The sequence below is a fragment of the Eublepharis macularius genome, chromosome 1, assembly GCF_028583425.1.
Source record: "Eublepharis macularius isolate TG4126 chromosome 1, MPM_Emac_v1.0, whole genome shotgun sequence".
NCBI classification, from domain to species: domain Eukaryota; kingdom Metazoa; phylum Chordata; class Lepidosauria; order Squamata; family Eublepharidae; genus Eublepharis; species Eublepharis macularius.
The window spans coordinates 131,853,645-131,878,872 of NC_072790.1; the positions used below are offsets into that span (position 1 = coordinate 131,853,645).

The following is a 25,228-nucleotide window of genomic DNA, read 5'->3' on the forward strand; positions in this document are numbered from 1 at the left end:
TGCACAGCCAGTGAGGTTGGGTAATTTGAGCAATTACTATCAAACAGAGGCAAAACAAGACAAGTTAATTGAAGGCTTTTTAATGCTGTATTTTCTGTCCTTTGGTGTATTACCATCCTTGGAAACAAAATCGTAATCAGCTTGCTCTTTGATTTTGTCCTCTCTTCTACTTGAATATTTCATTTTTTCCTATTATAGATGATTTTATTTTGCAATATAATATATTTTTATTTTGAAAAACAAAATAATAGTAAGAGGGGATACAAAAAGAAAAAAGGGATTGTATAATATACTTCTGTAAATCAGAGTTATATATAGCAAAGTATTTAAAAAACAAGGTATTTCTCTCCACCATCCCCTTCATTGCATTTGGACACTTTCTATGAGATGCTATATTTACTTATATTAATATACATTTGTATTCAACATTTTAATTACAAATTTGATAACTAATCTATTTTATTGATCATTGTTCTTAGTTATTCTTAATTTTCAGTTACATGATCAAAAAGAGTTTTCCATTTTTCCTGAAATTCTAGAATTGGCCTATTATCTATGTAAGATGTTAATTTTACCATTGACACATATTCGTATAGTTTATTCATCCATTTTGTCAAATTTGGACAGCAGTCTGCCTTTCATTTTGCTGCTGTCATCATATATTTAAATAGTTCACTATATATTTTTATAATATTACTTGATAAGATATTTAACAACGACATATTTTTAGGGTTCAACACAAAGCAAAATTTTAGTATCTTTTGTATTTCTTTGTGTATTTCTATCCAATAAATGATTTTATTTATTTAACAAAAATTGTAGCCTCCCTTTCTGCCATCACAAGGGCCAAGATCACAATGGCCCAGATACTGGACCTCCTTCTGCTCTTTCTGGAAATGTTGTAAGCATGAATAGGAACATGGGCCTGAATTCATATGTACTGTGTGATCTATTTAGTCTAGTGTATTTGAATCTCATCCTTCCTGTAAGAAATTCCATTTGTACAAAATATATTGGCTCTCAATTAATGCTCAACAATAGCAGTAGACATTCATATACAGAACTGTAAACCCTTAAAGTTGCACAAATTGCACATTGTTGCAAATAAATAAAATAAATAAATAAATTATAATGGCTGCTTCCTTTTAATATTCAGCAGGCTTCCTGCAATCGCTGCAGTGTAGAAGCCCTAGTACGCATAAACTAAAGACTACAGATTTTTTTTATCCCATTCATTTTCTAAAGAGCTTCTTGTCCTTTCCCCCAAACTTTATCCTCACAACGCTGAGGTAGGTTCGGCTAAAAGAAAGCGACTGGCCCCACATCACCCAGTTTGCTTCATGGCCCCATGTCACACATATACATAATCTGTATTTGTAATTCTGCATTCTGTTTAGATGCAAATAGTGCAAACATATCTATGAAAATGTTATGCCAATTCCTTCTAAAGCTGTCGTTCCTCACTGTGAAATACAACATTCAAAAGATACTCAGTCAAAATATGCAAGTGATAGAGACATTTTGAACACATCATTTACAACAATCACATTTCAAAATTTTACATGTGAAAATCAAAAGACAAACATCTCTTTCTAAACATATTTCTGTGGGATTTTATTTCCTTGGCAGCTCACTAATAACTTCAACTTCACATGTGCCACCCAAAGAAACCGGGATAACACCTTTCCAGGAAGAGAACTATTTATATACTTGAGTAAGTACAAATAATATTTATTTTAGGAGGTCAACAAAGTCCCCAAGTTTCAGCCAGTCAAGCCCCAATTTATTCTACATTTTTTAAAAAAGCAGTAGAATACACCATAAACCCTGCTTGTATTTCTTATGCACGACGGCTTTTGAGCATAATCGCTTGCTCTGTTAAAAGTGCAAAGGCATACTCGCATTCTAAAAACTTCACATGCAGCTTGCAACTAACAGAGCTTATTGTTCAAACAGTTTTGGATTTTTATGGTTACAGGACTTGTGACTCACAACAACATCTTCTTGAGTTCGAATAATTAATATTTTAAGATTTATTCTCACAGTGAAAACAGGAAGTTGTGTTGCAATGTGAGTTCTTGGCTCCCAAGAAAATATGCGCCAACACCTAGGCTGGGCTAGAATGCCTCCTACCACCATGTGCCATTGTTTTAGAGGATTGCAACAAAGATCTTACTCACATCACGGCCATTTCCCAATTTCCCATCATTTATATGGGTTTCTGGATTAATAGTGCACACATATGCAAGGATCCACAGTGACTTCCGTTACACCCATAAGCTAATCAGAAGATGTTGAGAACTAACAGAGCATTTCCATGCTGTTGGCAAGTAACCTAAGCTTAGTGATAGGTATCTAGAAAATAACTACGGTGTGTCATGAAACATTCACTGCTTGACCTGCAATCTAGCTGCCATTGACTAGCTTGGGAACATTCTGCCTGGGAAAAGACACTATCACTACCCCTCACATACAAAGATTTGTCTTTATAGCAAGATAATTACAGCTAACTGAAACCAACATTAAAAGCCTGGTTAGAAGATCCCAAATTAAACACAGAACAAAAACCAGAGCACACTAAAAACATACAATCAAATGCGTCATTGTCCTCAAGATGTAACAGAGAGAGACAGACAAGTCTGCTGGATACCAAGTTGGACCATCAGAACACAACGTTTCTTTTTTTTTCCTTAAGTTAAAACTGGAAGCATATTTCGCACTCGCATTTGTTTAATTCCTTGATGAACTCATGAAATAATTAGCAGACATCACCCTTGAAACTGTGGGATAAGTCATTCACTATTGCTTCCCAATACCCCAATGAGCCACAGTTCAGGTACGGAACATTGATTTAGGAGCAGCAGTAATGGGTTTTGGGATTCCCCCAAGCCCAACAGTTATCAGAAGGGGTTGAATCAAGGACTTCTGACATGCTTTTGCTTCCTTTATAGAACTCTTCACTTCTTCCCACACCATTTATAACTGTCACAAGTAATCAAAGATCACACAACCCTACATCCCAGTCCTGCAACCTGAGACTCCTTTTAACTGGAGATGCCAGGGACTGGCCCTTAGACCTTCACTGTTCGAAGGTCTACTCAAAGAACCACGGTCCATGCTATCAAAGAAGCAAGAGCTACCCTAAGCAACTGCAACATGGTTTGCATTTAAATATTTTTATTAGTAGGGACATGGTCCAATTAAAGAAATGGGTAAAGAAAATATTAATTAATTACATCGGCATATATTTCCATAAGAAATTTTTAAAAATGTAATTAAGGCATTTTAACCTACCTTACTTCAAAGGCAGTCAAAGTGAGCAGCGATGTGGGTTTTCTGGAAAAATCTCAATCAGATTTTCCCCCCAGAAAGTTTTCCAATGCCCTAAATGGAACATGAGCTGATCTACCATACTTATTTTGACATATTTAGTAAACACAATGTTTAAAGATCACCATGTTAATTTTATGTCAAAACAATAATAAATACTTAAGTTGAAATATTTGATAAGGGTGGAAAGTGTGATTTAAGCATTATATTCAACCAACTGAAAGCTTTACACAGAAATTATTTTCATTGGAACAATCCTATCTTGTTGATTCCTGGCAACTACAAGCTTCTGTATCTGGTCATCAAGAAATTATTTAAATGACTCCAATACTTTTCTCAAACCTACCTTTAGGTTCAAACCAGTATCAAGTGGCTGACTGTGTCAAAAGCCGCAGACGTTCTAGTAAACTGGAAGGAACAGCTCTTACCCATGCCAGTTGTCCACTATGGCAACAAATGTTGTAGTCTCTATACCACAGCTAGGCCTGAAATCAGACTGAAAAGGGTCAACGGACAAATGACTCATTCAGAAAACCCCGGACTGGTTTTGCCATTCCTTTCTCAATCACTTTCCCTTAAAAAAGGCCAACTTGGAAAATAGCTATAACCATATCACTTTTATCCAAGCTGCTTTTCTTCAACAAGGACTGAACTATCACATCCTTTAGGATCCCAGGAATCACAGATTGACTCAGTGAGCCAAGTACAAAGAATGAAACAATCCTAAGGGGGGAATCTTTCTTGGTGGGTGATGCATGCATACCTTGCAGTAGGGAACATCAAAGAGGGAGCATTCCCCTCTGTGAGAATCAAAAAGTAACTGTTCCAAGAGAGTATGAGTCACCAGTAGTATTTGCATTTTTTTTTTAAAAAATGAACTTAATTCTATTGTCCAATTTTAAGTCACTTGATCCAACCAATCAACAAACCATTGCAACCCTGCTTTACCACACGACTGTGAAATACATTTCTTCAGGGTCTCCCTTTTGTCTCGTATTATCCAGTACTTTTTATTTCTAAGTAAAGTATGGATTCATACAGCTGCAAAACTAGAGAATACTATAACACAATGAAAGACGACACTGGGGTAAAGATGCCAGAACAGCAGAAGAGCCGTGACTCCTGTTTTGTGCTTGGAGGGAAGTTCGAGTTCTATAGCTGCATGGAAGAAGCCGGTTTGACTCAAGTGAGGAATCTGCCTCTGAAATGGGAGAGACAAAGTGACTGTTTGAACACTGCTTGAGTAGACAACTAGCACCTTTAAAAAAAACACTGAAAGGTAGTCTCAGATGCACTTGTAACCAACTTAACCCCACTTCATTCCTTTTGCAACCAGACTGCCACCTGGTTAAATTTTACCTCACATCTGAGAATGTGGCCTATTAATTTGTCACTGTAGTCTTCCTGCAGTTGTTCAACCACTATTAAAGTAAAGGATAAATTATTGCTCTTGCAGAAAAGTTCAGGACCTGGGAAGTGAATACTTCTGTGAATGGTTGCTGAATAAAACGCCCAGGCATGTCAGGCATGTGACCTGTCTACAGGGAGTTAAAATTCTTCTCCAATTATACTTGGGATTTGTGCAAGTACAAGCCCTACCAAGCTAAACCTCCAGAGAGGGAGAAAAATAAAGCTAGCACTACAATGTTCCCAGTGTGGCTGCTTAGATACCAAGTTGATAAGCAGCTTAGCAATAGAAAATTTGCATCACTTTGGAAACAGAGAATTAAAAAAAAAGTAGCAGAATAACACTGGAAGCAACTTCCATGGGGGTTGGGGAATGGTACCACGATCCATCGTGTATTTCAACCACCTGATATAATTGGGGGAGGGGGGAGAGATTGGAATGTTGTGTTGCAGTTTGCTCACTGACCACAGTAAAGATAGGGAGGTTTGATTCTGAGATTGCAAAATAAAATGCATTCAGAAAAGTAAAAGTAATTCAGTATGTTCAAGAATTAGAGCTGAACTGATTTCCCACTGCATTTCTGGGCAGTCCAAGATCCTTGACTGATTCCAGCTACCATCTTAATGAGTTCTTACCCTATCAGCTAAGCAACAGAAGTTCATAAAAACTAAGTATTTAACCATGCTTAAGTTTAAGTGGAAATCTTTTAAGAGTGTGCATTTTGTATGATGAAATATAGTCTACTGATCTTAGGATATCTGGGCTCAAGTAGGCTCCTTTGTTCTACTTTCAAACAAAATATAGATCCACCATCTTCCAGTGAATCTAATCAGCACAGGTGTTTCCTAATAAACCTTCACTGATAAACAGCAACATTGGGTGAGTCACCCTTTAAGAGCTGTTTGATCTCTTTTCATTATAACATCCTTCCACCTCCTACCAACTACCACAAAGGGTTCAGAAGGCTTGTATGCTCAAGTGGTAGAGACTAGATATTGCCATATACTCCTGAAAGGGAGAGGTAGAATAGCAAGACATCTTGGCCCAAGAGAATGGTTGGCATACTAAAAGATGGGATGCTCCAGATAAAATGTATACTTAAAGTTCAAGTTTGGATTTTTGTTTCAATTTGATTGAGACTGAAGAAAAGACCACCTACCCTTAAGCACTCTCCCTTCAGTTTTTCCTTGACTGTCTTCAGCACAATCATGGGCTACAGGGACACATGGGCAGCTATACAGCTGCTTGTTGTATTAAGTCCAGAAGCCATTAACAGATAATATACAGAAGGAAGCCTCACTCCTTTTGGATGTCAACCTATTTCTTCAGCTCCAAGTCCTGCTCAAAACCTTATTTTCCAGCAAAGCCTTTGAATAACAACTTAACCCTAACCTTACTTGACCTCTACTACCACCTGACCCTCTCATTCTCTGACTAATCACCTGATTCAATTTTGTTCACCTAATGTAGACTGTTATGCTTTCTAGGAAGAAATTGTGCTAGTACAAAATATAGTACACACCACTGGAACTCAATTAACACTCAACAGTCATGGTGGGCATTTATGTGAAGAAGTTCAAGGCTTCAGGTTACACATTTATAACCAACAACGGGATGGGAGCTTTTACTATTTATCAAGCTTTTCACAATCAGTGCAGTGTAGAAATCCGCACAGGCATCATAAAAGAGCTAAAGACTATAGATTTTATTTTTATCTGAAAAGCTCCTTGTTCTCTCCCTATTTTATCTGTCTTATTTTATCTGTACAGCTATCCTGAGCTGTAGGTTAGGCTGAGAGTGTGTTTGTGTAACTGGCCCAAAAGTCTCCCAATGAGTTTCATGGCAGTGAGAAACTAAACCTGAATAACAGTCCCGCACTAACCATGGCTTTCAGATGAAGTGCTAAAAAATTAATATTTTATTTTTATAAGCATTAGTATAGCCAAAATGTTACTACTTAACAATATTTACTTCCCCAAAAAGATTTTACAAAGTGAATGATTAGTTTGGAGCAAGAACAGCCGGTATGTTAGGAAGCAGGTTGTTATGGCTAACTATGTGTTCTAAAGCAAGCATTTCACTCTCTCTCTCTCTCTCTCTCTCTAAGCATTGATGAGAAATCTAGCCTCAGATCAGAATGCTCAGGGCTTTTCCCAAGATCTTGCTGTGTCACACTAGTATCACTGTCACTGGGTGCCAGAGCATTGTTTCCAATCCACATTCTTTAAGGCATGTCTCAACTAGTTCCTCTGAACCATCCTCTTCTCATGGAAGACTTTTGACAAAGGATGCCAATAACTACAAACACACAAGCTTAAGGATTCTTAAGGAAAGTAGGTACATCACAGTCATACAGGCACTACTCTGACATCTCTATGCATTCCATTCTCTTTGAAATTCTACCAACCAGTTGCAGTATTTGTTAAACTGTCAATCTCACTGATTTAGGCAAAGGTTAGCTAATAGTATGGTAAGCAAAGTTGTAGGGTAATTATTGCCTCAGAGTCCAAACCCTTATCCACACAGAGTATGACAATTCAAGGTTGACTTCACTAGCCAAAAAAATTCTGCTTTGTCTGTGATCAACGAACGAACGGTCAGCCAGGGTCGAATGCTTCCATGGTTAATTAGAAGTCTCCCTTGGGCAGTTGGAAGAGGCAGGGGGAGAAGGTTTCCAACTAAGAACAAACTAGCTGCTAGAAATAAAACAACAATCACCAGCAGATTACCCCTGACATTTAAGACCATCTTAAGTATACCTGTGCCAGTAGCAGTTGCCCTACCCTGCTATCCTACAGTACTTTGTGCTTCCAGATTTAACAGGAGCTGCCCTAGCACAGAGAGCGGAACAACATTATTAACAGTTATCTGACATTGATTTTTAGACATCACTAATGACCTGGTGTACCTAATTTCTATTTATCTCACGCATTATGTTATTGACTTTAATGCCTTACAACATAAATCCAATGCAAGTTACAAGGCTTCATTAGCACTGGAAGATGGTTTGTAGTCCATATTGAGCCAAATTAACACCCAGGCACCATAAAATCTATTAATACAGGACATAGAAGAATGCAGAGTTGTATATATTGACATTACTATAGGATCCTAGGACAGGTACATGCAACATAGTAGCAAGATGTGAAAACGGATCTCATAAATATACACAGAAGACCCTTTTATAGATGAGTATTTTGAATCATCTTCAGCTAGCCAACATCGTGTTACGACTTTACACTGAAGCTACTGATCCCAAGCTTCAAACATTATTTTCCAGCATAGCAGTTCACAGATTATGAAATAATGCTATCAATTGTTATTTAGAGACAGGGAAGTTCTTGAAATGTACCAAACTGTTTGAGTTTATTCTCTTTAAAAAGTGATCTCCAGAGTAGGTCATTAGAGCAAATATGAGCCTCCCCACTGAATATCTATCAATTGCTAGTAATCTCATGTACTTCAACAATGAAAAGCAAGAATTCAAGAATAACTCATTCATAGATTGCAGCCAGGACAAGATTTTGGTCTTCAACTAACAAGCTGAAATCCACAGCCAGGATGCATCTTGCATTGTACTCAGTGGTGTCGTGATTGCATGCACATGCTATCAAGTCACAGCCAACTGGCAACCCAATAGGATTTCAAGGCAAGAGACCTTCAGAGATGGTTTGCCACTGCCTGCCTCTGGCTTTCCTTGGTGGTCTTCCATCTTAATACTGTCAACCTGCTTAGCTTCTAAGAGCCATCAATACTGGGCTAGCCTGGACCATCCAAGTCAGGGCTGGGGCACCATAACCAATTTGTTTGGTTTTAGAAAAAAAACCCAAAGAAAAGGAAAAAATGAGACAGGAACAGTAAACAAGACAGCAAAGGCTGAAGTATAGGATACTGACTGACTGTCAATTATTCCAAGTGGAAACTGACAGAGAAATAACTGGAAAATGTTTTTTTCCAGCTACATTTAGTTAAGAAAATGGCTCCCTATTAGCCAATCTGGCCATGGCGATCCATGCCTCACTAAACTCGAGACTAGATTAGTGTAACACACTCTACATGAGGCTTCCATGGGAGATGATCCTGCAATTGCAGCTGGTGCAAAATGTAGCAGGCCATTTGTTATCTGGCACTAGCTGGCAGGACCATGTTATTCCTGTTTGGAGGTCCCTTCATCAGCTGCCAATTAGCTTCTGGTTCCAATTCAAGTTGCTGGCTCTTACCTTTAAAGCGCTTCATGAACTGAAGCCCACATACTTGAAGGGCCACCTCTCCTTCCATGTTCCCCTGCAGCAGCTTCAATCTTCCCAGCAGGGTCTACCATCAGTACCCGCCTTGTCCAAAGCACATTCAACAACAGCCTGGAGTTGAGCTTTTTCAGTGTCCACCCCATGCATTTGGAACAGTCTCCTACCTCCCTGGCAAAGCTGCAAAACAGAGCTGTACAAGTATGCTTTGGGCACTCTGAGCCTAGATGGAATACCCACAGGTCAGTGGCACATGGTAACTTTAGATTGGTTTTAATGTTCTTAACATTTGTTTTATAGTACTGTTTCTACATTGCTGTACCCACCATGTGTCCTGAGATGCCCAGGAGAAGGGATGGCATATAAATATTTTAAACAAACAAATGGGAACTCCACTGTTCAAAATACTACTAAAAACCTGAAACAATCAACAGTTAACCAAGTCACAGAGAAAACCCTTTAGGGGGAGGGGAATGCAGCTGCAATTGTCTGCGTCTGACACTTTTATTTTGCAGCAGCTAGAGAACTAATGACACACCCAGATCTAATGGATGTATACCTTCAGTCCAAAAATGCACAGAGTCAATATATGTAAGTGATCTATCCACAGAAGTGCTGGCAACAGCTTTTGTACCTTGAGCCAGCTCATCAGCTACCTAGAAATAGGGGAGCAAACTGAGACCAGCTTCTTCCTGTGGAAAATGGGGCATGCAGATCAAGCTTCAATTAGGTTAATAGGCTCCAGAAAGTTACAGTCCTCACTGTGAGAGAAAAAGCCAAAAGACTTCTGAAGACACACAATACCATGTTAAAATTCAAGCAGGTCTGGTCCTCTATGCTGCCTGGATGGAGTCACCTAGCTAAGAGCCACCTTGAAGTTTTCAGAAGAAAAGGGGGTATAGGTATTATGAATACAGCTTGACATTTATACAACTTTTCCCTCTTCTTGTAACGTAGGGAACAGCCCAAATGTATAGCCTACTATTAATACTGGGATTAGAACAATCTCAAAGATTTTACAATCACAACTATCTAATGCTGGCAGATACTATTAGGTAAACAACACTTTTGTTATTTTAGGGTGCCCAAAGTAATATAAAATATATCTGTTGCTCAAAATGGAGCAGCCACACAACAGCTACAAATAATGATGCGCACATCAGTAAGCAAAATTATCAGAACTCAAGACAGGCCTTATGCTAAAAGTATTCTTTAGTATACAAACAAAAGATACAATCATGAGAGCTACTTTAGATGCCCAAATTCAGGAAAATCCAGGGCTTTTTTTGAGGGGGAATGATCCAGAAAGCTGTTCCAGCTCTAGAATCTGCCCACATGATTCCTTTCTCCTTCGGCCCTGCGGGCTCTGCAGAAGAGGCTAAGCTGCTTTGAGTTCATTCTACTTTCATTTCATTCAGGGGTTTCTGTGTATGTGTGTGCTGCTTTGAATTCATTCTGTTTTACTTTCATTTGATGCTCTGTGTGTGTGTGTATGTGCGCGCTGCTTTGTTCATTTTGCTTTCTTTTCATGAGGGTGTGGCGGCTGTGGGGGGCTGTGTGTGTGTGTGTGTGTGTGTGTGGCTATGGTTCCCACAGCTTTTGCATGCAGATTGGTTGTGTGTTAGTTAAATACATCAGTTATGGTTATTCGTATTAGTTAAAATATCAGTTATGGTTATTCCAGTTTTATGCTAGGAATGGATAGCTGAGTCCAAGTCACAGAAGGCTGTCATCAATATATTCATCAGCATATAGGTGTTCTTATGTTTTAATAGCTGTAACTCAAATGGTTCTCCCCACCCTCAGCTGATTAACATCACTGAAATTGCAGTGGACATATGGGTGTTAAGGAAGTTTATATGAATATTTGTCTGGGACACTGGAATATTTATGAGCATTTCACAGTGTCACAACAGCTTAGCCATTGGTAAGGTAGAGCTGGCAGGCAACAAAAAAAAAGTCATTTTAAACTAAGTATAAATTTAATGCAGCTAAAGTTGAGTATCTAATTTTGAATTGCTCCAGTAAAGCCCTCCCTGAAAATTTGAAAATTCAATATTCGTAAGATTAGAAATTTTGGGATTTTTTTCCTACGCTGGCAGAGGGAATCTATTAGAATTTAGATTTGTGAGATGGGTTTCAGAGGCCCCCTCCTTCTTGCATATGTTAAAATATGATTCCAAAAAAATGAAATGTTTGGGAAAGGGAATGGAAGATTTCACTTTTTGTAGAGGATACAGAAAGCAAACAAACCCTCATAATAGTGTGATTATTACAAGCTTACTAACATTTATTTCGTTGTAATGCATTGTGCTGGGTTCCAGGAGCGACGGGACTTCCAGTAGTGACATCAGTTCTGGAAGTGACATCATCACACATTTCCAGGAGCGTGCATTCGCTTGGCGCACGCACATGTGATAGAGTGTTCCACCACCTCTTTTCCCAGAACAAAAGCTCTGGGTAAATCTAAATTAATCCTTTCTCCCTCCAAAAGCAAAGCTGTGTCACAAATTATTTTTGAAATGCCAAAAACAATTTGTAATGCAATAACAGTTAATACTTGAGAAACAGCACAAATAACCTAAGAAGAACATTGTTTGCCCCAGATTAAGAGGTCATTTAATCCAGCATTCTGTCACCCAAGATGCCTCCAGGAAGACTACAAATCAGTCAAAAAAGCAAAATCTTTCCCTTGCTTCAAGTGATCAAAGGTACATTTGCAAACATGGGTCTTTCTTTTAGACATCACAGCTAGCTATTAATAGATCTATGCTACATGAACATGTACTACAGACTTTTTAAAGACCTTTAAGAGACCAGCCATGACTACATCATGTCCATAAATCAGTGATGAACTATTTGACATAGCATTTAATTTTGTCTGTCCCCAAAATACTCGCCATTAACTTCACTGGTCATGAGATAACTAGAGTACATATGGTTGCATCCCTAGTAGAAATTTCCCTTTTTCCTCATTCATAGACTGAGTTTGAGCTATGCACAATGACATGAAGATCCCTTTCTTTCACTGTATGGAAAACTGAAATTTTAGCCCCAGTATGAATAATTTTGGCCCACCTGGATAGCCCAGGTGAGCCTGATCTTGTCAGATCTCAGAAGGTAAGAAGGGTTGGCCTTGGTTAGTAATTGGATGGGAGTCCTTCAACGAAGACCAGGGTTGCAGAGGCAGGCAATGGCAAACCACCTCTCTTGGTCTCTTGCCATGAAAACCTCACCAGGGTTCACCATAAGTCAACTCTGACTTGAGGGCACGCTTCACCACCATATGAATCATTTTATGCTTACTTACATTGAATCTTATTTGCCATGTTACCTCAACCAGAGCTAGTTGTTAGGACTAGCCTTACCATTAAGCAAGGTGAAGTAACCTGACTGAAGTAAAAGATGTTTGATTGCCACTGACAGTCAACAAATTCTCCTTTGCTATTATATTTTACCACTACGGAGAGAGAGCATTTAGATTTTCTGCCTCAGGTACTGGAATATCTTGGGGTACTTTGCAGTGTAGTCAACATGAAGAGTTTGAGGGGAGATAGATGAAAAAAGTGTATAACACCCTCCCATTTGTTCCTAGAGTCAAGCAATCAAATGCTGCAAGATGAGAGAGTGAGGGTGGTGGCGGGGGGTTGGGGGGAGGCACACTACTGTATGACCTTCCTAAAAAATATGGTTTCCAAAAGGTAAATTGCAGCAATCCTACCACCACTTTCCAATCTGAGAATAAGCAGCAAATCATCAGGGCTTGAGATCACACCAACATTAAATAGGAACATAACAGCAAAATATCGTAAGAAACAGCAGGATTTCCACATAACCTAAGAATTCTGAAAAACTAGACTGTGCTTTCGTATCTATACCCTCAGCCTTTCCCTAACCACAGCTTTGAGGACTGTGGGAAGAGGAGTGCGCACCAAACCATCTAAGATTCAAAATTGGTGCATGTCTTCTTAAAATAAGCCACTGTAAATAATTATTTGAATACGGTCCTCCTGTGTACCACACACACAAAACCTCCACAGGATCCTTCTTCAGGCCCCTTCAGATCTCACAAGAAATAAAGGGGGTTGACAAATATTCATACTCCTCTCCCTGTTCAGGCCTGTTTTAAGAGCAGCTCAGGAGCTGCCTCCTCCCAGGCCTCTCCCTCCTTAGCTACTTATCATACAGGAAGGTCTCCAACTCACCCCCTTTCCTGTCTCCTCCATACTCATGAGTAAGACCTTATTCCCAAGAAGGATTTCACTCATTAATCAATGGGAAGTTATTCAACCTTGGATCTGCCTTCACAGTCAGGTTGCTGTTCCTTCTGCAATTCACTGAAATCAGACTGTAACCTCCTTTACCACCCTTTTTCCTTTGGCGTGGAATCCATTCCCACTGTCCCAGTGCAATAGGGGAAGGGGGGCTCTAAGGCTCCACATCTGCACATTTCCGTTCATCTGGACTTACTTTCTTTGGTTTTACAAATCCAAATTGTAAGTTCATTCTGCGTTTTTTAGAAAGGACACATCTGGATTGAATGCTCACTTCTGGCTTTAAAGGACAGATCAACAAACAGTAACTGTTAATGTACATAGAGTTCTTGTGAAACTCTGAACGCTGCAGTGAAAAGTAAACCATGAACAAGTGGTAACATACAGACAGCCATCCCCCCCTTTCAGTTTTTTTTTACCTTGCTGTACTACTTATCAGTAGCCACAGTGTCTACATAAAGTGACTTAATAAAACTGACAATGCAACTTTCCCTAAGCACCCATAAATTTCAACTTTAAAAAAAACCTCAGCCTCTGACAACAAGGCTGGTTGGCCCTGTTGAGAATTGCAATAGATAGTTTGAAAGAGTATCCATTCAAAGGCATTTCCTGGCTTATTACGCAAAAGCTCGTTTGATATATTTTTAACCTCTAGGAAACAAAAGAAATTCTTCTGCAGCAGAATTAACGGGCCTCACTTTCAGTGCTAAAGAAGGGAAACAAAGCACTCACAAGTAGGAATGTAACAACACCCACACAATTAGACTTAACGTTACTTAGTACCTAGCAACACTAGTTAAGTGCTCTCAGCTAAGCATCAGGAAGACACAATTTGGAGCCCGTATGGCACTCCTTGCTGTTTCTGTACCCCATCTATGTTTTGCAGTTTTACTGAGTAAACAACTGTGGTCCAGTTATATCATGGGAGACTGTTAATACTAAACAACCATATGCACTAAGGTGAATGGGCTGTCACAGTTACTAACAATGATCATGGAAAAAAAGCAAAGGATTTTTACTTGGGAAACATGGTTTTTAAACAAGTCCTCTTTATGCTGTGGTACAGGGAAGGCAGAAAACAATGGAATGAAGGTATATGAGATGTGCACAGAATATCATTACAGATAGCAGAAATACATCGCAATACAGCACTAAAATGGCACACTGGAATGGCCATCTTTGCTATAGTGTTTTCACAGTTCATTTACAAAAGGTATTAAGTGAAATAAAGGGAAGCTTCACTTTCTCCTAAAAGAAGCAAACCAGAAATGCATCTGATGTGTAATCATGCATGAATGCCAGATCTAAACTAGTGAACTTCTGACCTCTTCATAGGCTCAATTTAGATGATAGAAACAAGCCTGAGTGTGTTCATAACAGGCATAATCCTGGTTCTTCCCACATACTCCCTCCACATGGCATCCTGAGAATAGAGTTAGTTGAAGACTTGTATCTTCAAACTGTTGTGATGTCAAATACAAGGAGCCTTAACAAGCTCAGGTTTATTTCCCACTATCCTATATTCTTAACTAGCCTACATTGGAAATAAACCACAATTTCTTATGGAGTCTGCCAGCTTTACATCACCCAGAAGCTAGGGCATAAGTGGGGAAGGACTCCAGTACAGCTATTTCCAATTGACCTGTACCCAATGATAGTATTTAAGAGGTCCAGGAAAGAACTGCATTGCAGCAGTTTCAGTGCTGTGAAGGTAACACAAGAACTAGCCTCATGTTGTTCACTCCTGGTAGTTGAATTGTTCTAGACCAGGACTGGATGGGAGAATATCTGGGAAATTCACTTTTATTTCTCTGAACGTTTTGGAGGAAATTTCAAAGGTGACTAAAGTTAATTTAAAAGAGCAACTATAAGGTTTGGGCCTCCTCTACTTGTGACCTACTGAAGCTCTTCTCTGTGAGCCTTGTGGACTGAGGCCTAGTCTATACAAGAAACAGAACAAGATTGCAGAATGGATTGTCTCGCTGCCATCTAAAGGTTTAACATTTTTTTCTGAGTTCCCCTACATTCATGATTTCTTGTAGGGTGAAAACGATCAAAGCATGCAAAGGAATCCCCCCTCCCCCCCCCCCACACACACACCCTGCAATCTGAAGTGGTACAGCCCATTTTGCCACCTCAGAATTCTGCTGCATGTAGAGACGAGGTCTGAAGCAGGTGAGCACGCGGCTCCAGCAACTCAGACTTTGGAACACTCCTCTTCCCTCTTTGCTTCCCAATGTCTAATAAAGAAAGACTGGTTTTGTAGGACGCTGAAAGAGTTACACCCTTCTGTTGAAATCAGACATAGAAAGGTTTAACTCTGCTTAAGATTTCAATGTTAATACAGTACAATAACTTTTAAAAGGTATAGCTCAGAGGACTGATGTAAACCAAGGAGACTTAAACTTCTAGTTTATATCACCAAGCCCAATTTAAACCCCTGAATTAAGTATCTAGTGTTCTGATTCACCTTCTTCCTGAACAGGTTTCCACACCTAACAGTTACAATAATAGTTAAAACATATCAGTATGCAACTAAATAAGAGCCTTTATGGTACTGAGGACTAATTCAAAAAATATCTGCTTCTGCATGCTTTTGCACTACTGAAATTATTATCTATTTAGAGGCAGGTAAGCAACTGGGCAAGTACAGATTTCAATTTGGGTTCTATTGTATACATGCAAGAGCTAATATAGCAGACAAAGTGTAATACTAGGATCTAGGAGACCCAAGTTCAAATCCCCACTCTGTCATGAAGTACACTGGATGACCTCAGACTAGTCACATACACTCAACATAACCTACCTCACAGGGTTGTTGTGTGGCTTCAGTTCCATTCATTTATTATTAATACTCATAGGCCAATAGGTCATTAGTAAATAACAGAGAAATACAGAATATATAAGTACAATATTTACATTATAAAATATCATTATTTAAATGCCATAGACAGGAATATTACCACTGCAGGTGCTACATGAGGGTCAACATCAGCTGACAACTACAGTTTCCAGCTCTAAAGCTGGAGTCCATTTTTGGATGTAGATCCACTTAGCTAGAGTAGTGTTATATAGCAGTGCTATATTTTGTCAATGAAAAAATGCCAAATAGTATCTAGTTTTCCACATTTACAATCACATAGCTGTTCAGAAAACAGAATCCCTGCAAACCGAACAATAACTCCCCTAAGGGCAACACATGCAGCCCAGTCCTAAAGCAGGGGATGGAAAGCGCACAGGGAGAGGACTATGGCTTATGCAGGCATAAGTGGCACGTGGGTGTAACCCTCCCCCCACCCCCCACCCCGCCTGCCCAAGGTGCACTACTGAAGACAGCACACCACCAGCGGGCAGACTTGGCGGCCGGGGAGAAACGTAAGTGGAGCAAGTCCCCACACCAGCGCTGGAGGGGGTGGGGCAGGGGACAGGCCACAAGTTAGTCGGCTTTCGAAGCTGCCCCAAGCCAGGGAACGCCCCCTGCAGTGGCAGAAAGTTACGCCGCAAAAAAGGAGGCATAGCTCACAGGCACCCATGAAGCGGGAAAACTCGGAGGCCCCTCCAAGTGCCCAGCCCCACCCATGTGGCCCAAACAGGGCACAGGATGGCAACTACTGCAGGGACCAATCAGTTTGCACCCCCATGGTGGACGAGCCCCTCTCCTTGCAGCCAATCAGATCTCCAGGCACCCTACATAACCTCCAGCTGCTCCGCCCATGAGCCCAAGACAGTAGGGAGGTGATCGGAGGCTCTGCCCAGACACCCCCTGCCATGGGGACATAGAGTGTAAGGCAGGATAGTGGGTGCTCACAGTGGCAGGCCACAAGTGCACTGGGGGGACTTAGCAGAAAATAGGGAGCACTTTGCACTCTCTCAAGGGAAGAAGAGCTAAGTCCAGAATGTCTAACTAACAACCACCACCCAAGTCCTCTTGCAGGTTATCTGACTCCAGTCCCGGCTCTGGAAGGGGCGAGGGAGCACTGACAGGTAAGAAGGAGCTGGGGTAGCAGTTGCCCCAGCTCACTGATTTGTGCCAGATGCCCCCCTCACCTGAACCTCCCGACTGCCAGCCTCTGCAGTTGAGGCTCGTTGGGGGGGGGGAGCAGCGACTGCCTGCCATAGAGGCAGTTACCCAGAAAACTGCTCTTGACACAGCCCTGGGGGGGGGCGCCAGCTACCCATGCGGAGACTCCGTTCAGGCTCCCTCAGCTGGGGCCTCTCCTGGCAGAGGAAGAAATGTGGCTGCAGGCTGGGTTGACTAGGTGTTCATAACTCCCTGTTGATGGAGGGTGCTCAGCCCCTTGACTTTCTCACTCACAGGATAAAACCATCCTGATATAGAGCGCTTTCTCACCAGAGGGTCATGTATCATCTGGATGCGGGCTGCACCTGTGACACTGGAGCTGCCCCGCTGCCACTGCTCCCAACCATGGACACCCTCCTAGAACGTGGCAGACTAGGCTGGGCCACTGGCAACACATGTGTCTGTTTCCCTTGCAGGCAGGTTGCAACTCGTCTGGGAAATCAAGGAGAATGGCTGTTCCAGCCCCCAGTGATCCTTCACAAGTGCCATTCAGGTCCAGCCCGGGGAGCAGTTCTCCAAGGAAGCCCACATCTCAACCTTGCCCCTGAGAGGGCAAAATGAGGAATGGATTTTGCAGCTCTGACTGCTGCGCAAACTGCCTTTGCTCCTTTTCCAGCCGAAGGACACTGACAAGACACATGTCCAGAGAAGTGCTTCACCTTTGCCAGCTTAATAAAATATGTGATGAAAAACAACAAACTGCCTGTTTGCTTGCTTTTCTGATGATGACAGTAGTCCCACCCCCCACCCCCAACTCCCCGTAAGGATGTGTTTTCACACATCCCCGCAAATGTTTCCTGGCTCAGGGCTGAGATGGATGGAGTGGGCTCTGCTGCCAGAAGGAACAGGTGTCAAGTGGTGCCTTGGGGCCTCTTTCAGCTTCCCTGCCCCCTTCCCCCCCCCAAGCAACTTCAGGCAGTGGGGTGGGAATTGAAGAATGGCCCGTTAATGTCTGGGGGGGAGGCACCACTGAGGACTTTCATTCTCTGACAGACAGAGCTGCTGGCATCTGACAAGCCATACAAGGAAAGGGGGGGGTTGCTGCTGGGAGGTGGGGAATGTGGGATCTTTGGGGCTCCTCCTCCCGGAGGATGGACCACCCTCCTTTTCACTGTTTGTGGAGGCAGGGATGGACTTGGGAAATCTGGCCTGGGAGAGGGCAGACAACAGCCCCCAGAGCAGTTTCTTTGGTCCTGCAGGCCACCAGGCCACTCTGGGGGGCATCATCCCAGGACTGGAGCATGGCTCTTGAGGTCCAACCCATGTTCTTCTTGCATCTTTGTGATGCAGTGATGTGTTCAAATGGTGCTGCCACAAGTCCCTGGGCGTTTTTCATTCCTATCATCTCCAATGGGCCTTCTGGTCCGGCCTTTCACATGGATTGCAATGCGCTTTCCTGTCACTCACTGAAGAACTTGCCCACCCCCACCTGCCTCTCCAGGACCTGGGGACTGATCCCAAGTGCTGCAGGCTGCGAGTGCGGCTCTCGCCGGGTCCTGCTGCCTTTCTGGGCTCACTTTTCAGGGAGGGGCTGCATCTTCCTTGGGGCAGCAGCAGCAGTGGTGGAGTTTGCAAGTGAGCAGTATTTCTGCCAAAAGCCTGCCCCTTGCTGGGAACGGGGTTGGACAAGCAGGTGGGCGAGCACCCGTCTGTACCATCAGTGTCCCACCACCCTGGGCCGGGGCTCCTCTCAGGGCAAGCCCCTCTGTTGGGGGGCAGCAAGCCCGATCATGGAGGGTCTCTCCCTGTGGGGCAGGGGATGGGAAACACAGCTTGGGACTGGGGATGGGAAACACAGCTTGGGACTGGCTACACCTTCCCCCACCACTCATGGCGTTGTCAATTGCTGCTGCCCTGCAATTGATCGATCCTGGTGGCATTGCCTGAGCAATGACGGCGCATTCACTCCTGGCCACACCTTGCCAGGTTTGGCTGGCTGGCCCAATTCTCCCACAAAAGTCCTTAGGAAGCAGATGAGTTGTGCTGCATTTACACTGATGCACAGCCATGGGCACCAGACAGGGCTTTAGGATTGCACTGTTAATCTTGCTTTAGAAAATAAATTTTGATATTTGGGAACTGTTAAGATCTTATAATAAGAAGGTAGTCTTTGAAAGTGGAAGTCCTAACTAGTACAAGGAGCACACTCTCCTGACTCTACAAGTGCGCCTTTTAGCAAAACATAGTACATTGGATTTAATCAATTTACATGCAGAGGCATAAAAGATTCAAAAGAGAAACCAAATTTCTGTAGTTTATCAACCAATTTTATCCGTGTACTTTGGAAACCATCATTAGCAAGTTCATACAAATAACACCCTTCTAGGAAACTAAGATTTTTAACCTAAAGAAGAAAGCTGCTGTCCAAGCCTTAGCCTCCAGATATGGTTCAGTAAATTCCAAAAGAATTGCAGGATCAGAAGTACACACTGCTAAATTTGACATTAAATGTAAAAAGGAGACTAAAGAGGAATCATCATTTTCATTAACCATGGGTAAAATAGAAGTACATTGGGTGACCCTGATCCAGTCACACATTCTCAGGGATTGTTGCAAGTACAGATGTGCACTAAGAAAGTTTCAATTTATGTTCCGGGGGGTGGGGGTTCAGGAATAATTCCATTCCATTACTAGTTTGTTACAGGTTGGCCAGTGCTGTCTCAAAACTGATCCATTCCATTTTTTTTTTCATTGTCATGAATTTTGGTCTGTTGCACGCACATTGGCTGCACATGCACAAACACATGCTGTTCTTTTCAAGGGGGAGTGGGTAAATGAGGCTTTGGAGAAGCTGTTTTTATGCTTAACCAAAAACAGCATCCTCTAGTCTAAATCACTGATCCACTGAGTTTTTCCTCAAGCACAACAACACACACAACAACAGACCAATAGAAGATGCGTGTTGGAGGATGGAGCAGTGGCAGCAGGACGTTCCAAAGTAGTGCTGTGCAGCGACATTAAAAACAATCCTGCTTCATGTTCACTTTTTCCTTTTTCTATAGAGCCAATAACATACTACCTTTGCATTCTGTTGTAGCCTGTTGCTGCTGTTTCCATGTGCTTTGTAATTTTATTCCCACGATGAGGGACGAATCCAAATCCTTCCTTTTGATGATGAGCATTCCACTGCAAAAAATGTCATTCCCTCCCTGCTAATTGAGTAATCGCAAGGGGAGTCTGCTTCCCTCCTATCAGCTTTGGGAACGTTTGGAAGGGAGAATTTAATCATAGGCTGCAATGAGAAAGACAATTCCCTGAGAGGAACTTACATATGAGTAGACCTGTTTAGGATTGCATCCATAGTCTTTCAGGGCTCTCTCTTTCTGAGTCACACAGCAAATGCGTACCTACTTCCCCTTTCAAAAATAATCTTGACTGCCCCTAAAGCAAAAGGAAAACCTATGGGGGAAAACAGGTTTGTTTGGGTGGGGCAGGGACGGCGGCATTCAGCCCATCATTCTGCCTGCCTGCACTTGGACAATGGAGAATATTGGTGGTGAGAATGCCCTGTTTCAGTTAGCTATGGGATGGGAAGATGCACTTATGCACCCTGGTCTTATTCCCCCTTCCTGTTGACAGAGTTAATCCCCTTGGGATCTGATTAGCACTTTCAGGAATACAAGCTGCTACCTTGTGAGGCAACCCCAGTGCCTGCCTGCTGCTGGAAGGTATGAACCGAAAGGAAACACAACTTTTTGGCAAGAGGGACTCATTACAGTTTAGTTTTCCAAATTTGGTTCAACATTCCAGAAGCTGCTTTAATGAGCTGAACCAAGAGCTTTCTGTAATTTTTTTTTCATTTTTTCAATTACGCACAACCCTAGTTGTGAGGATAAAATGGAAAAGAGGAGAATGATGCAAGCTACTTTTGGATCTCACTGGGGAGGAAGGTGGAGTACAAATGAATAAAAACAAACTTCCAGGACTATCCATTTTAAACTACTGTTCTGAGTTTATTCTTCTTAGGGTAATCATAACAGATCGTTCATTTTTTGAATACAGTGTTACTATTTTTTTTGAAGTATCAGCAGTTTGCCAGGCCACATCATTTGTACAGCAGAGCTTTTTGTCTAAAAGGATGAGATGTGATAAGTTATAGAACAGAGATAGCCAACAACAGGTCCAGGCAATTCATCTGCTCACTAAAGGCCCTACATTTTAATTCATCTATGGTTAAAAGGTTATTCACAGCTCCACAGCAAAGCAGATCCAAAGGCAGAAAAGACTATGTGAATTCAAGCCATTATTTACACTTTATGCAAACTGCTGGAAAAGTTAGGTTAATTGTCCATAGCACAGGAAAGTTACACCCTACCCCCCCACACACCGAATAATCAGAAATGGAGACAGATTAGAGATACAAGACACGTGGCATCTAGGTCATACTGTACTCAAGGTATGTTTCAGTCCATTCTAAGTTTACATTCAGCTCATCTATAAATCTTCTGTCAACAATCAGGTCTTATTAATTGCTGAGGCCTTGCAAAGAAGACAGTCAGCCAATTGTTTTTAAAAATGTGAAGAAAGCATACACTCAGAAGTGAAGCTAGGTGCACACAGTGCAAATAGGAGGTTGAATTCACAGAAAAGTTTTGCAAGTCTTTAAAAAGGGGGAGGGGATATTCTAGCAACACATGCTCCAGATTAACCACTGTGAGGGAGAATCAGCAATTTGTGCAGGTCTGGAAAAACTTTTAAGCGTGCATAAGGGGCTGCTACACACATGTGAGACTCTGTATCCAGCCATAAGATGCAATGCTATGCACACTTCCACGTAAATATGCACTGGATTGCAGCCATAATGTGCAAACGGAATGAATAAATCTTTAATCACGTAACCTACCACAGGTGAAAGCAGAGTTAGTTTAAACTCTCTTGAGAAGGTTCTCAAGTAACGTATTTGGCTCTGATAAATCAAATATTTCCTTAGTAGATTGCTTACCCTTTTCTGTACATCTGTTTCTTTATCATGTGTCCAAAAGTTTATAACCTCATTAAATTAAGAATAAACCCACCTTTTTCATTTAGAAAAGTATTTTAGTGCGTTCTTAGACATACATGATTTGTTTTCAGGTACTATTTATTCCAGCCTGCTGTCCATTAATTAAACAAGGCTTGGCTTTATGACAGTCAGCAGTTTAAACTTTCTGTTGGATACAGGCACTTTGCCTAAGAGGGAGTTTATCTGATAAGAGAGATCATATTTTATTTGATCTTATTTGAATCATATAGTGTGAATCTGACCTCACAACTGAACATCCGACAGTATCCTAATAATACACCATGCCTGATGACTTCATAAAAAAGCAGCACGCTGGAGGAAAAACACTCTGCCTCTAAAGGTGCCTGCTAATCTCTTCCATTACTTGTGTTGTGAACATCACAGATGTCATTTAAAATCATGTAAGCAGCCAGATAATTACACTGGTAGTGAGCAGCAGAACTCTACAGGAAAAGAATTCTTCCAGTCAATGAGAAATCACTTGAAAGGATTCTTAATTAGCAACTTCAGGCTGACTTAATGCTACTAAAAAAAACCTTTTAAATTTTCTTAATATTTGTTCAGCAAGTAAACACAGACAAAGCAACTCAACTTCCAGTAGAGATAAAGACATCTTCGCTATTCTGAAGTCGTTACATACTGCTTACCTACCAGTCTATCTAAACTTTTCTGCAATGGACAAATGTGGTCAAAGGTAAGGCACACACCATACCTTGCACACACCATAGCATGCACACACACCCTATATTTATTTGTTGCCCTACATTGCACACCAGGCCCTGGCCATATACGTATGGAATCTTCTAAATGGATTCCATATACATATGGAATATTAATACCCTAAATGAGCAGTCTTTCATTGTCCTGACTTGGAAGCCGCAAACACATATAAAAGTCATAAGGCAAAAATTAGGACTTGCCTGCTGACCTACTGACTGGGGACACCAAGCGCACCTGGAGCACTGAGTGGTGAAGGAGCTGGGCCAGACTCTGCTGAGAGGCAAACAGAGAACTGTTGCAGAAAGGATACCTGAATGTGCCCATATTGAAAAAAAGAATCCTCTTCACTGCTGAGAGACATCAGCATCCTGCTGCTCATCTCAGCATGTATGCGAAGAGCAGCAGTCCACACAGTATCTCCTCTCTATGTATGTGCAACAGACCCTTCCAAAAAGCAGAAAAAAGACAGCTCTTCAGTGGTTTACAACCCAATAAATGACGCTACATGACCTTTCTGAGGGTCCACAGGTGGACCCTCACTGCCCTAGTCCATGTTGAAAGACACACCAGGGGCCCACAGTGCCCAGTCCCAAAGCAGAATCTTTTCCAACCACTTCTACCAGCTGCAACATCAGAGGCTGGTGCACAAGCAATATCCTAGCTCTTTGGTATGCTGGACTGAGGTTCTGCTGCCTTCATTTGTACTGGGGAAGGCAGGGGGGAGTATCAGTGCAGCAAGACTCTGGGCGGAAAGATTTTGAACTCGTCTTTTAAAAATAAGAACAGACTTGCCCAAGTCTGGGGGGAGGGGCTCCCTGTCATACAGTTCTCCGTTTCCCCACCCAACCCCCCACAACCATTTGCTCTGCTTTGAAGATGCTTTTTTGCAAAAAGATTAATGCAGCTATAAAAGGGAATCTCCGGAGCGAAGTCATCATCTACTCAAGTCAAACCAAGCGAGATAGTTCTTGCAGTCAAAGCGATCCTCTGATTAAATGCCATAGAATCTTACTATTCATCACTAGAAAGTGGGCACTGATAACCAATCTTATCCATTTAGAAAAGAATAATTGGGCCAAATTAGTTTTTTAATGAGTGACTCCAGAGTAACTTGATTTGGAACAGATTATTCAGAAGCTCAAGTGTTATGCATATTCTACAAACAAAGGATAAGCAAGAAAACATGCAGTGGCAGAAGGGGGCAGGCAAGAGAATAAAGTTCAGTTTAACACACATCAGATAAAGAGCTAAGCAAGTAAAAAATATCTTTCTCCACAAGAGATATCCCAAGTAGATAACTTAATCTAACTCACCTAAATTTGTTCATACAAAGAATTCAAATCCATGTAACTTTTCCCAATTTAAAACAAAACAAAAACTATACACACTTTCCAAGGATGCCTACACAATATTGCACTATTTTAATCCAAATCAATCATCATGGATGGACTGTGATTTATACTCATACTGCTATCCCATATGCACTTTGAGGAATTCATGTTTTTGACAATTTACAGATATAAAAATATAGACCAAGTAGGCTGGTATGCCAAATTTACATTAATGTTGTGAATGAGGGCCAAAGGAAAGAAAAGTAGCCAAAATTCTCCACCTTTCAGTATATGATCTTTACTTTGAACACATAGCTCCGTATCACCCACTAACTTCCAGAGACCAAATAGACAAGAGGAAAACTATCCCAAAAGGAGGAGGAGGAATTCTGGCATAGTATATTCTCCATTCTGCTAGCCCTCGATTTATAACATATTATAATCTAAACAGATGATGACAGACTGCACTCTATTCAAGAGGATCATCTGTTAGGAATGTTTGAGCAGGATGATATTGCCAACTATATAAGGCACCCTTCTGATGTACTTCTCATCTCCCATGAAAATGAAGGATAGAAGAGTTTTCAGGTATCTACACTCCATTGAGTTCTCAGGGATCCTTCTCCCAAAAGCATACTCACCATTTAGAGCCTAGGATTAAATGATGGTATTATTCTGGATTTTAAAAAGGGGAGGGGCACCCACAAAACAGCTGCAAACTGAAAAAAGAGTGTTCAGAAGGAAATCTCCTGAGCTATCACAGTTTTGAGACTGTGTGTGTGTGTGTATACAGAACAGTCATTGTGAGCAGAAGACCTTCATTCCCTAACAGTGCAAC

General features: G+C 41.5%; 1 protein-coding gene across 1 annotated transcript in view; it reads right to left on the bottom strand.

Moving 5' to 3' along the window:
* CNKSR3 (CNKSR family member 3) overlaps positions 1–25,228 on the bottom strand; it is an 84,216-nt gene that overhangs the window by 58,203 nt on the left and 785 nt on the right. The window lies entirely within an intron of this gene.